Genomic DNA, 12,004 nt, shown 5'->3' with positions numbered 1-12,004 from the left:
TGTAAGCTCTGTAAAAGTATGTCTTTATATATAGAGCTTATTAATGCGAAAATATTTGAGAATAGAGAGGTTCACAACCAATCTTTATGAATCCACGTGAATCAGCAAACAGACATTGACGGATAAAGAGTATAATTGGCACAATTTAAGGAACTTATTCAATCACTCTCGAAAAGGCAATCAATCCACAACCACGTTTTTGTCATTAATACTGACTAGGGATTATCGTACAAGGCAGATTATCACAGTTCGAAATATATTGCACACAATCTGGTCCCCTGCCTACATCTCGCGCCTTGAAGCGCTGATTACCGACTAAAGAGTTTTCCCGGGGACACGAGCGGAATCCCGGGCAAATGGAAACTTGTTGTTCAAATCGTTTATCTTAGTATGTGAGGCATAAGTCAAGCTTAAAGAAAAAATTAAGACGACAAAATTCAACAGCCGTATAAAAATTTCCACGAGGAGAAACAAAAAGACTTACAACGATGGTATGAAATAAATTCAGAACAAATGAGTTTCAAATAAAGCTGATCTGACTAGGCAACTCGTAAAAAAGTATAAATACTACATCAACCACTAAATCATCGACGGGTGGCCAAGGTTTAAATTGCTAACTCATAATATTTTACTTACTAGAAAAAACCTTTCTGATATTTTCATGGAATTTCTTGTTCTTTGTTGCCCTCAAAATACTCCAACTGACTGCTACTCCTCCACTACACCTCCGCAACAACTAGAGTAACGTATAGCTTTTCAAACAGGTAAATACTACGTCCTTATTATAACGAAAGTCCGCTTCTCAGCATAGTGTAAAAAAAAAAAATGCATTACAGGGTATCCTTCAGTTATCCGGCAGAGCCTCTAAATCGCATCATGTCCTGTTTTTCTTTCTTCTTCTTTTTTTTTGCTTTTTCTGGAAAAGTATAATTCCGTACTGACACTTTCCCACCTTATCTCTGCATGGACAGAACGAAAAACAATTTTCACATGAAATGTTCAGAGCTCATGGATGTGGCATACCCAGATGCCAAATAGTGGCTCAACTCTAGATTAAGCTCTTTGCATTATTACAAACATCGAATTAATGTAGGGATTAAAGCCTATGCATGGTCATTATTGTTATCGTATCTGGAGGGCAACAAAGGAAAGGATTGTCTTTCTTGCGCCCCATACCTCAATTTCAAAACATTAGGGGAAATAGTACCTATGAAATTACGAAGCATACCACCCACAAACGAAAATTTGCTATCAATCGACATTGTTTGGTCTTTGGCTCGGGGTCTCGAGGTCTTACGTCTTAAGGGTTCTTCCGAATGGATTGAAAGCAATATGAGAGAAGTATAACGCGACAGATGGAATATCACAATAAACGCCGAAGATATTAGTTATGTGTGGTGTCCAGGACGGCTGAAAAGCAATATGATACGCTTGCCCTACCACGAAATACCTTCCTTCCCCCTGGTTCGACATCTGAGGCATCGAATTTAGGTTGTCCATATGATTAGCTTTAGCCCTGGATAAACAAAGTTTACTCCAACACATTTTTTGTCAATGCCTTGTCAGTATATGTGTATTGAATAAACATAAATTTTGACAACTGATATACATGCTAGATATCTTAGATATTGTTAGTCAGTTTACGATATTCACAAAAAAACACAGATAAGAAAGAATTCTTGAAAAAAACGCATGAGCACAATAATAACTAAAGTTCGTCATCAAGCACAATTATTTATACACTGGGAATGCAAGGATACTGTATTTAAATGGTGCTGGTGCATTAAACGTACTCTTATATACTGCTAAAGAAGTCGAGTTTGGTTAATGCTAATGAAATAAAATAAAATAGGATGAATATATAATAGTTTAGAAACAAATTTGGGCTATATATTTGCACATTAGGGGGAGGGGTAAAGCATACCATATATTAAATACGTAACCTAACCTAGGTACCTCCCCCCCCCATAACCCCCCCCCCCCCAAAAAAAAACAACAGTTTAAATATCGTAAACGCAATGAAAACTACTCTTTATCCAATTCTTAATAGCGGTCTTTGAAAAAAACAGTCTGGCGGGTATCTGTCCTGCTGTCTGTAGCATCTCCAGTTTGACATTCCATATACAGTATATAAAAGAGTACGATCAATGCACTAGTACCATTTAAATTACATCTTAATATAAGATACATTGAGTCTTTTAGTAGACAATCTGAGGAAGTCTTAATTTTTTACATGTTTTAAAATGTCGAAACGTTTGAGAGGCTCTCAACTTTGTACATTCACAAGGATATACTCGAGAATATAAGACAACATCCAAAATCTGGACATTTTGTCGACTAAACCAGGCCTTCTTAAACTATGGGTCGCGACCCTAGATGGGGTCGCGTCGCGAGAGATTTTGATGTCAAAAATTTAAATACAAGATTTTATAACATCAGGATGTGTATTTTGCGCAGTCACACTTACACACATGTACAAACCCAAAGGTCGGAATACGCGTGCACACTTGTACCAAGGCAATGATTCAATAAAATAACAAATGTGAACTATTTACGCTCTTCTCAGTTTGGCCATATTGGCTTATTTCCCGCCAGACTGGCTTATTTTTATGGTGACTGGCAGTAAAATTTCTGAATTTACCCGCCGGCTTAAGTTTTGGCTAATTTTATTGTGATCTGGCTTATTTTTGGCGTGAACTCCTCTTCCGGAGAAATTATTTTCTTCAACAACCAATACAGCATTTAATCCAATAATATTCACTACATTATCTCTATTATCTATATCTATAACTATTTATCTATACCCCCGTCTCACGCCCATCTAACCCCCGTCTCACGCCCAACTAACCCCCGTCTCACGCCCATCTTTTCCCCAAAACCATCCAATCCCTGGGGGCATATAAGGTTTTTTATAGAAAGCGATGTTGTAGAAACTTCAAAAAGGGCTCAATCAATCGGAAATTGGAGTGGCTTGAGCCCTTCTTAATAGTCGAAAGTGATTGGAAGGCAACAAACACCCCTTCCACTCCCACCATTTCCCGAAACACATCGAATCAAAATTTGAGATAGCCATTTTGTTCAGCGTAGTTGATTTCAAGATAGAAAATATGTTTTTGAGGAGGTCACTCCCCCGAAACCCTCAGGGCAAGGGTTTTAAGTTATACCCTTGGGGTATATAAGAACGAAATTGCCACAATGTATTATTTTTTTTTCCTTTAGACCAGGGCACTTCCTATCGAAAAAGTTGTCGTAGAAACTTCGAAAAGGGCTCATTCAATTGGAAAACGTAGTGGCTGGTGCCCTTTTTAATAGTCGAAAGTGATTGGAAGGCAACTAACACCCCTTCCACGCCCACCATTTCCTGAAACACTATCCAATCAAAATTTTGAGATCGCCATTTTGTTCAGCTTAGTTGATTTCCAAATAGAAGTTATGTTTTGAGGAGGACACTCCCCCACAGCCCTCAGGGCAAGCGTTGTAAGTTATGCCCTTAGGGCATATAAGGTTTTTATAGAAAGCGTTGTCGTGGAAACTTCAAAAAGGCTCATTGGATTGGAAATTCAAAGGGCTAGTGCCCTTTTTAATGGTAGAAAGTGATTGGAGGGCAACTAACCACCCTCTCAGATCCACATTTTCCCCAAACACATCCAATCAAAATTTTAAGATAGCCATTTTGTTCAACGTATTTGAAAGTTCTGGAAATTAGGTCTTTGAGGATGACAACCCCCCACAGCCCTCAGTGCAAGGGTTTAAGTTATGCCCTGGGGGAATGTAATGTATTTATAGAACACGTCGTCGTAGAAACTTAAAAAAGGGCTCCTTCAATTGGAAACTGAAATGGCTAGTGTCCTTCTTAATAGTCGAAAGTGATTGGAAGGCAACTAACACCCCTTCCACGCCCACCATTTCCCCAAACACATTCAATCAAAATTTTGAGATAGCCATTTTGTTCCACGCAGTTTAAAGTTCAGGAAATTATACCTTTGAGAAGGACACTCACCCCACAGTCTTCAGTGCAAAGGTTATAAGTTATGCCCTGGGGCATATAAGTTTTTATTGAAATCTTTGTCGTAGAAACTTGAAAAAGGGCTCATTCGATTGGAAATTCATAGGCCTGGTGCCCTTTTTAATAGTCGAAAGTGATTTGAGGGCAACTAATCCCCTCTCACGCTCACCTTTTCCCCAAACACATCTAATCAAAATTTTTAGATAGCCATTTTGTTCAGCGTAGTTAATTTCCGGACAGGAATTATGTTTTTGAGGACAACACTCCCCCACAGCCCTCAGAGCACGGGTTTTAAGTTATGCCCTGGGGGCATATAAGGTTTTGATAGGAAGCATAGTCGTAGAAACTTCAAAAAAAGGCTCGTTCGATTGGAAATTCAAAGTCAAAATAGTCGAAAGAAAGTGATGGAGGGCAACTACCCTCTCTCACGCCCACTCTATCCCCAAACACATCCAATCATAATTTTAAGATAGCCACTTTGTTCAACGTAGTTGAAAGTTCTGAAAATTATGGTCTTTGAAGATGACAACCCCCCCCCCCACAGCCCTCAAGGCAAGGGGTGTAAGTTATGCCCTGAAGGCATATGAGGTTTTTATAGAACGCGTTGTCGTAGAAACTTCAAAAAGGGCTCATTCGGTTGGAAATTGAAATGGCTAGTGCCCTTTTTCAAGTTCAAGTTCAAAGTTCAAGTTCGGAACAAGACTCACTCTATTGTCACCCGATTATTGCCAATTGGTAAATCGGCCACCAAACAGTTCAAGTTCGGAACAAGACTCACTCTATTGCCTCCTGATTATTGATAATTGGCCACGAAACAGTTCAAGTTTGGAACAAGACTCACTGTCTTGCCACCTTATTATTGCCAATTGGTTAGTTGGTCAATTGGTCACCAAACAATTCACTCAAATCAAAATCAAAAAAAAAAAAAAAACAAATATGGACTTTCCTTTGGAATATTCTCAGTTGTTTTTTTCATGGACTTGGTCAATTGGCCACCAGACAGTTCAAGTTCGGAATAAGACTCACTCTATTGCCACCTGATTGTTGTCAATTGGCCACCAAACAGTGCAGGTTCGGAACAAGACCCACTCTATTGCTACCTGATTACTGCCAATTGGTCAATTGGCCACCAAACAGTTCAAGTTCGGAATAAGACTCACTCTATTGCCACCTGATTATTGCCAATTGGCCACCAAACAGTTCAAGTTTGGGAGAAGACTCACCCAATTGCCAACTGATTAATGCCCCAACGTAAGATTTTTCAAGTCTAACACTGCCTCTAAAGCTGCGTTTCCTGGTACGTCTAAGGGCCCTAGTCCAATATCTTGTAGTTCCTATTGACAAATCCTCCCTTGAATCTAAAACAACCAAGCTCAGAACTTGAGCTTTTTATACCAAGAAGAATGCGAAAACTCCAGACGAGTATATATATACTTTTTTATTCTTTACTTGAGGCCCCGCATTAAGATCTTGCGTTCTTCTTATGTGAGAGGTTGAAATTCCAATATTTAACAAAGTCAATTTTTGATGATGTTTGTTTACTACATACTGGAGAAGGGTCCCCCTATACGCGTACTCTCTTTACCCTTAAGGTCATTAGTGATAAATATCTGAAATTACAAAAAGAAAAACGATAAAATGCGAAACCTGAAAAAAATATCAAACAGTTCGTGGTAACGACCCGCAAGTAAGGGGTGACTCGGCCCAACAGTAACCAAACTCTAAAAAACAGAATTGTAATATATATAAAATGGCTTTTTATGCTGATTCCAAATATAAAAAAGCATTAACTTTAATGTTACCCATCAAAAGCTACGAGCCTGAGAAAAGTTTCTTAATTTTTTTTTAAAGGGGGAAAACACCCCGAAAAAGTCAAGTGATCTTAATCAAAATTACATCATCAGAATCAGCATATCAGAAGATCCGATTGTATAGGTTTTCAGCTCATATCTAAGGAGATCAGGATTTTGTATTTTTGCCAAAAGAAATATCCCGGATTCGTGTTTATTTGATTTTGTTTTATTTGTTTTTCGAAGAGGTGACTGTATCGAATCAATGCTCCTAGGAGATCGGGAGAGGGCTCATCCAAACGGAAATCTAAAGTTCTAATGACCTTTTAATTGACCAAAAAAATTGGAGGGCAGCCATCCACCTCCCACGGCTCCTTTTCCCCAAGACACCCGATGAGCGTTTCGAAACAGCCATTTGATTCAGCATAATTGAAAGGACCAGTAACTATACCTCTGGGGATGACAAGACCATCCCAAAGCCCCTGGGGAAAGGGACGTAAGCTCAGTAATTTTTCCATTGTTTATATATAATATTTTTTACTGGGAAATACACGGATTTTTTGGGGGAGAGGGGGAATTTTCCAAAGGGAGAATTTTCTGTGGGGAGGAATTTCCGGGGGTAAATTTTCACGGGGGAGGAAATTTCCCGGCATGATTTGAAAGACAGTCAGAAATTAAAGAAAAAAACAACGAACTTTTTAACTGAAAGTAAGGAGCAACATTAAAACTTAAAACGAATCGATATTATTTCGTATATGAGGGAGGCTGTCCTTTCCTCCTCCCTCACTCTTTACGCCAAAGTCAGACTTTTTGTCCCAATTCTTTAAGAAAGACAACTCAAAAACAAAAGCTGTTGAACTTGAATGAGAAACATTTTTGAAGAACTATAAGACTTTAGCGTAAATGAGCGAGGGCTGAGGAAAGGGGAGCCCCCTTATATACGGAATAATACCTGTTCGTTTTAAGTTCTAATTTTGCTTCTTATTTTCAGTTGAAGAAACTTGTTTTTTGTATTTAATATTGTGAAGGACCGTACAGACATCGCGTAGGCGCGAGAAGAGTTTCAAATCTGACATGGATGCAATATTTATGAATCGAAGAGTGATGTTAATGCACTCGCTGCTATTTGATGGAACATGAAATAACTGTTGGAAAAACAAGTCAATACGACGTAAAATCTGAGTATGTTTTGAAAAAGAAGTATGATTTCCAATCGTCACCTAGTAATAAGTTAGATTTCCATATTCTCAACTGAAACGGATGTAAAAATTCAGACACGCATAAATCATAAGGTTCTTGTCCTGCTTCCTACTAAATAAATGCGGTACTTGTCTGCTAAATAGAATATCTTCAAGAATTACACTGTTTAAGATCCAACAAAACCGGTTTGTGTACTTGTGTCTTATAGCCACCACACTCAAGTTCTGTCGAGAAGTCAAGTTTGGTTAATGCTAATGAAATGAAATAAAATAGGATGAATATATAATAGTTTATAAACAAATTTGGCCAATTTATTTGCAAATTAGGGGGGGGTATAGCATAGCATATATTAAATACGTAACCTAACGTAACCTAACCTAAGTACCTCCCCCCAAACCCCAAAAAACAACAGTTTAAATATCGTAGACGCAATGAAAACCACGCTTTGCATTGCATTTCTCTATAGCGGTCTCTTGCAATTAACCCGTCTGGCGGGATTTTCGAGACTGGTTTCCTTGTACAATATATAAAAGTGACCATACAACGCACCAGTACATATAATACTTTATCAACAAAATTATGAAAACTACAACAACAAAGAATTATGGAAGGGGGGCCGCCCAGACTTCATTATATTAAATACGTAACCTAAACTAACCTAACCAAAATACCAACTAAATATTTAATTAAAATATAGTTACAATGTAGTTTCCCACCGAACCGAAGCTAATGTAAAGTATTTAACATCTATTCGAGAAGCTTTTCCGGGTATCTCATTTCTTAGTTATTTGGGCATTTATGTGTCAACGATAGCGGTCCAGGGGGGGGGGGCTCTTGGGACTAAAGCTAGTCGTGGGAAAGGGATCGGACCCAGGCCAGGAACTTCCGGTCTAGGAAAGTTACATTCTTGGTTCAGTTCTAAAGGCAGTCCATCTTTCGCCTTCGTCGTAGCTAGTTGTTCTTGTGCTACCTTATTTTCTCTATGTGTTTTCTCATGTTATTTAATAAAGACCATTTACCAACGTTTATCGTCTATCTTTGGAATTCACGTAAACCATTACATCAGACAATATAAAAAGACATACAAATAAAGAACTAAATAGAGATTTACAGAGTGGTGGCAAGTGGTTAAAACTAGTGGAGCATATATCACTAGTGGAAAACCTCCAAGTGACATTTGAGTGACCGTCATAAGTATTTACGACATCTTACGCTAAATACTGGCAACATATTGAAGAGTTTTTCGCCCGCTACCAGACTGTGATATTGAGCCGCAAATACTGCAAAAGACTGATTAATAAGACATCGAAACGTTACGAGCTATTGAACTTTCTTCTATTCAAAGCGCCTTCTTGAAACACACGTTCTTTTAAATGAACATTTTGAAATAAGCTGTTATACAATGCCGAATATGGACTTCCTTGCGATAGCTTCTACCTACTAATTAAAATTTCTACAACTGAGAGTCTTCGGTTGATTTCTACCTTCGCTTAGCCATTCTACGTTTGGTGTTTTTTTTTTTTTTTACCTGATTTTATACAGTCGACGTGGGATCTACATTTGACAGTTTCCAACCAAAATTTAACATTTTGAATTTGATAAACGAAAATTAATTCTCGATTGTGACTACATTTGACGCTAGTGCTTTAATTGAGACCAACTACAATAGGATTTGGAACGGACTATCTTTCGTAAGTGATTTAACACGACTAAACAACCCAGTAAATTTTATTAGACCCTTGTTGTTAGAAGTGAAGTTATTGCCCAAAATTTAGCGTCCGTAATTAAAGAACGGTGTTTAAAAAAAATATTTAAATTTTTAGAGTAATTGCTTTTTCAAATTTTGATATCAATATGTCAGTTTTTATTCCTATTCTCGATCCGGCGGAAACTAGATATAACAAAAAGGTTGCTTATGATTTTGTAAAACAGTGGAGGGAAAATGGCATATTTCCATTTATTTTATTTGACTCTTCTCGATTATAAATTTGTCAAGTTTAAAACGTGGATTACTTGTAGCATATGCCCCAGGCAAAATAGTAGGCAAAATGGTTGCAGAGTTTGTAGGCGTGGCTCAATTTAAGGATGAAAAGGCATATCTATTCTATAGAAGGGTGCAAAAATTAGGAAGGTCATGCAGGGTGTCCTTAGAAGCCAGGGATGATGGTGTAGTCCTTGGAACATTTGCTCTTAATTTATTCAAGGAGGGGATCAGACCGTCCTACAAACGGTATTTGTTTGAGAATAGCGCAGATTTTTTTTTGTTTAGGTGATGCGTACAAGGTTGCAAAGCAATATGAACAGATAGAACAGATAGTGGGGAAAGGAGACACGTCTTATTTTTCCGATGAATTTTTTTCTGCGCTGACGAGGGTGAAATTTGGACTCAATGATAATGAGAAGGCACTGCGAGATGGTACTGATTCCTCGCAGGGTGGTTTGGCTACCCAGAAAAAGGGAGCTGGTTTTGAGGTCCCGTGGGATGGTACTGATGCCTCACGGGATGGTTTTTTTTTGTTGCACTGCGAGATGGTACTGATTCCTCGCAGGGCGGTTTGGCTACCCAGGAAAAGGGAGCTGGTTTTGAGGTCCCGGGGGATGGTACTGATGTCTCACGGGATGGTTTTTTTTTGTTGCACTGCGAGATGGTACTGATGCCTCGCAGGGCGGTTTGGATACCCAGGAAAAGGGAGCTGATTTTGAGGTCCCGTGGAATGAGAAAAAAAAAGGTGGAAAGGGGGCTGGTTTTGAGGTCTAGTGGGATGAGGTTGATGCCTCACGGGATGGTTTTAATGCGTAGTGCTTATAGTTATGTAGAGATATCAACAGTAGTACTGCCATTTGTCGAAACACAAGTTAGTAGAGCAAAACCAAATAGGTCAAAACCGAGGCGTTCCATAGCAATAAAACCCCGAGGATTTTATTGGTAATAATATCTTGACGTCATTGCTGCATGGTAGGCCAATCGAACTGCAATGGTTGACATTTCCATTCCATTATTTACAAGTTTATGCAATTACAATTATTTGTCCCTGGTATTTTCGGGATTAATTACCCTTACTCGGTTAGTCCTTTTGCCCTAATCCGAAGTTTATACATAATCCCAACTTTCCTTGTCCTCATCAAATTCAGGGGGAATGGGGAACAAGTCTATTTTAAAGTATATAAAGAAAAATGAAGTGTTAAAATATCCAGTTTCCGACTACTGTTGTTAGTGTGGTTCGTTTATACTATGTAAGTTTTTACTTATGCAAGTATTGTGTAGTGTTTGTATTATGTAATTGTTTACTAGTTCATGCTGTAGAATGTTAGTAGGCGTGAAGTGAATGATTTGGGAAGGGAATGTTTTGAATTCAATTAAAGTTTGGGGGTTTAATGATAAGGAGATAAGCCAAATTTGGGAAATTTAACTTAAAACAGGGGGGAGAATCTGTAAAGTATTTAACATCAATTCGAGAAGTTTTTCAGGGTATCTCATTTCCGAGTTATTCGGGCCATTTATGTGTCAACAATAGCGGTCCAGGGGGGGTTCTTGGGACTAAAGCTAGTCGTGGGAAAGGGCTTGTTCCCAGGCCTGGAACTTCCGTTCTAGGAAAGTTATATTCTTGGTTCATTTCTAAAGGCAGTCCATCTTTCGCCTTCGTCGTAGCTAGTTGTTCTTGTGCTACCTTATTTTCTCTATGTGTATTCTCACGTTATGTAATAAAGACCATGTACCAACATTTATCGTCTATCTTTGGAATTTACGTAAACCCTTACATCTGCCAATATAAAAGGCATACAAATAAAGAACTAAATAGAGATTTACACTAATATTGCCTGGTATAAAGACCATGAAAACCGGTTAGTGTCTCATGTTCGCGATACAAGATCTTGAGTGTGGTGGCTATAAGACAAAAGTACCCCGGTTTCAATCAGTTATTTTGAGTGAGAAAACTACGATGAAGTTATATTTTAATTAAATATTTAATATTTAGAGGGAGTTAGGGGTTAGGTTAAGTTAAGTTATATTGGATTAGGTTAGGTATTCAATATAATGCGTTCTGCGCTCCCTGGTTTCCATAATTCTTTGGCATAGTTTCCATAGTTTTGTTTCTACATGTTATATCATCATCATTTTTTGGTATATTGCATTGGGATTGACGTGCCTTTACTTCTTGAGGATATTCTGTTTACAAGAAACAAGTAGCAAAAAATCATAAGAAACAGATAAGACACAAAAGATCAAGTAGGCTCTTTTTTCATTTATAATTGTTTTTTGTTTGTTTTTTTTAGGATCAAGAGAACAGTCTACAAAATCTTACTCGTATTCTTAAGATCTTATCAGTGCGTAAATGCTTTTTTTCTTTCCTTTTTAACAAAGAGCTATCACAAGCTTTTACACTTTGGAACTAGGTCTTAGCCCCTCGTGCACATAAAATCGAACTGAAGAAAAAAAGAATGAGGCATAATAACAACAAATAAAAGAATTGAACCTAAGTTTCCCCAAGCACAGTTAAACCGTACCAGGGTTGCCAACTGCCGACGTCTCAAAAGAGTGCAAATCAAGGCCAAAAAATAGAAATTTTTGCTGAAAAAAAGTACAAGTCAAAAATTTCGCGGCTGCCGCCGCGTGCACAGCCCCTCTCACTGTTCTAATTACTCTTACGTCGTTTACAAATAATTATAAGTTGTCCTACGATAAGTGGCGGATCCAGGAGGGGGGTAAGGGAAGCACCCCCCCTGAGGTAGTCTAAAGTTGTGTAATTTACTTAATTAACGCAAGTTTTTGTTAATTAAACTTGGCCCTAACGCACGTTTATCGGATCAACCTATTTTGCGCGCCCCCCCCTAAAAAACCTGGATCCGCCCTTGCTTACGATCATTATTGCCCTTATTTTTATCAAATGTGTTTAAAATGAAGTCAGGAGGGCTCCCTACTTAAGTGAACCTCTAACAGCACTATAATAGCACTCATAACAAATAATAGCATACTTACATTAATTGCAGTAAATTACAGCACTAATTA

General features: G+C 38.2%; 1 protein-coding gene across 2 annotated transcripts in view; it reads right to left on the bottom strand.

Annotated features, from left to right (window-relative positions):
* LOC148942163 (uncharacterized) overlaps positions 1–12,004 on the bottom strand; it is a 228,966-nt gene that overhangs the window by 120,196 nt on the left and 96,766 nt on the right. The window contains exon 1 of one of the 2 annotated variants that reach the window (XM_089102910.1): positions 1–287. This exon is cut by the window's left edge and continues 432 nt beyond it. The exons of the other annotated variant lie outside the window; for it this stretch is intronic. The gene's annotated coding sequence lies outside the window, so the exon portion shown is untranslated. Of the gene's footprint in view, positions 288–12,004 lie in introns of those variants that run through there. 2 annotated transcript variants of the gene reach the window in all.

Source organism: Artemia sp. Qi Xiang Cuo, chromosome 17 (assembly GCF_049724085.1).
Source record: "Artemia sp. Qi Xiang Cuo chromosome 17, ASM4972408v1, whole genome shotgun sequence".
NCBI classification, from domain to species: Eukaryota; Metazoa; Arthropoda; class Branchiopoda; order Anostraca; family Artemiidae; genus Artemia; species Artemia sp. Qi Xiang Cuo.
This window is presented reverse-complemented; position numbering and strand designations above follow the sequence as displayed.